The sequence below is a fragment of the Asparagus officinalis genome, chromosome 8 (genome assembly GCF_001876935.1).
Source record: "Asparagus officinalis chromosome 8, Aspof.V1, whole genome shotgun sequence".
Taxonomy (NCBI): Eukaryota; Viridiplantae; Streptophyta; class Magnoliopsida; order Asparagales; family Asparagaceae; genus Asparagus; species Asparagus officinalis.
Window position 1 is genome coordinate 53,244,581 of NC_033801.1, and position 2,529 is coordinate 53,247,109.

A 2,529-nucleotide genomic window follows, 5' to 3' on the forward strand; every position below is an offset into this window, starting at 1 on the left:
GATCAAAACTTGGTTTTTGATCCCGAGAAGGCTATTATTTCCTTGGTGAAATAGTAACCCCGGCTGTTATTTCCTTCATGAAATAACACCCGTTATACCGTGTAGATCCGACCGGATCTAGATCGCACGGTGGTCCACGGATTAACCCCGGCGCAGGCGAAGAACCCACAAAAGCGAGTGACCACAAAACAGGAGCTCCTGATTCGTTCGACAAACAAGGAAAAAGTTGTAATTTTTATTTTCTTGTGATCTCGTTGTAACCGGATCTTATAAAAAGACCGGATCTTTGTGTAATAGATAAACAATTGCCAAAGAGCACAATGACTTCAATGAAAGCTACAATTTTTCCCGCGAACAATCTGGCGACCACAGTGGGAGCCACCGATCTCGCTGCCGAGATCGTTGCGTCGCAGCCGCGGATCTCAATCTCGGTCGAGGAGGAGGTCGAGTATGAATTCGACCAGGCGAAGTTCGAGGAGTATCTTTCATCCTCGTCCGGATCCACCTCCCCCCGCAAGTCCAAGAAGTTCTCCTCCAGGAGAAAAGTTCGTTGGTATGAAGAAGTACAGAACGCCAACGAAGCTCTCACCCCAATTGACGCCAAAGTTGCGTCGGGTGAATTTCCGCCGACCTCCAACCAGGTCAACCCTGTTCTCACCAATGCCTCCACCGTTGAGGGTGTTGTGACTCTCTCAAAGAGAGCCCGCCAGAGGCGACGTCAACGCCTGGCGCGGCAACTCGCAAAGGCGATGGAGTCCACCGACGGAGTCCGCTATCACGCGGATCTGAAGAACAGGAGAGGCAAACAGCCTCAACAAACGGTGAATGGCAGCTCCTCCAGGCCGCCAACGAGTGAATAGATCCGTGTCAAACGGAATCGTTCAACGCTTGATGAGCGCATTCGCAAGCGCCGCGCACTGTCAGCGCAAGCACGGGCTCAAGTCCAGGAAGCCCGCAGAAGACTGCAGAAGGAAGTGGCCAAAAAGTCGCCACCAACCCGCCAAGTCTGGAGGCCGAAGTCTGAAGTGGCGATTCAGGCTAAAAAGCAGCCTTCGACGCAAGTTCAACCTCCGGCGAACCAACCGAAGTCGCCGATAATTCCAGTAGCTACTCCGGGAGATCCCGCGGAATCATCCCGAAGACGAAAGTCAGTCTTGGAGCGTCTCGGTCCACTTCCCGATGGACGATACAAAGCTCCGGTTCAAGAGCGTTTGGGCCCAATGAAGAAGCCCCGAACGACTCAACATGCTGGGGGTCGCCGTCACCTCCAACATGACAAAGAGATCAGGGCAGCTATGCGTACCAATTTGCGCATTGAAGTCTAGGAGCCCGCTGAGAACTCACGCCCACAAAGGCATGTTTCGAGGTGAGTGACTTTTGAAAGCTGATGACGATAGCGTTATACCTGAGAAGTCGTGCCAACACATGATAGGTTACTCCGATCTTCAAGCAGACGAGTTGTATTATCATGCTGGGGGTACGAGTAAAACTAGGAAAAGGAGTCCTCGAGAACAAGAAACTCAATGCCCCTGTTCCAAACTCATTCGGGCAGTATTGTCTGAGTGTAACTGCATCAAGACAGTTCCTGAAAGAGTTTCGGTTTTCGAAAGACTTAGTACCGAAACGCCAAAACCAAGGCCTAGGCATTTCCGACGAAGGAGAACGGTGGTTGAAGATGGAGAATTTCCAAGGGTCACCACCAATATGACCAGCAAAGGGACATCGACACGGGATAATCTCGAGTCGATTCTGAAAGCACCCCGACGTATAACCCGTCTGCAGTCCAGAACCATCAAACGAGAAACTTATAGTAGGGTTCGGACAAGACTACCTTCAGAAGATGAAGAATCTGATGCAGGCTCCACGGTTGCATCAGATAATACGGTATCCAGCGAGGGACAACCCCGCGAGGCACTTATGATAAGTGCGGAACAAGTGGCCAAGATGCTTGAAGAGGCCATGGCTAAACAACAGGAGAGCTTCAGGTTCGAAATGCAGATGGCCATGCAGAACATGAGAGAAATGCATGACCAACAAATCCAAGCATTGACGAACCAGCAAGGCGAGCCAAGTCGTCGTAACCAGGTTAATCTGGAAAATAAGGACACAAATGCGAATGAGACTCATAATGCAGGGGGTGGTAACGAGAATGCTAGTGAAAACACAGGTGAAACCTTGAAGATCAAAAACCTCGAGAGCAAAATCAATACATTGATTTCCGCTCAAGAGATGAAGAAAACAGGCATTCCTTGTCCATACCCAAGAGAATGGGAATCGATCCCATATCCGGCGAAGTTCAATCTAATTAACTTCACGCCGTTTAATGGGATGGGTTCACCCACTCAGCATTTGATTTACTTCAAATCACACCTGGGGGTTATCTCTGGTAATGAGCCTCTGATGGTACGGTCCTTCGTTGGCACTCTTCGTGGAGCCGCTTTCGATTGGTATCGTCGCCTCAAGCCAGGAAGCGTGAACAGCTGGGACGACATGAAGACTAAGTTCCTCACCAATTTCTTCGACGACGAC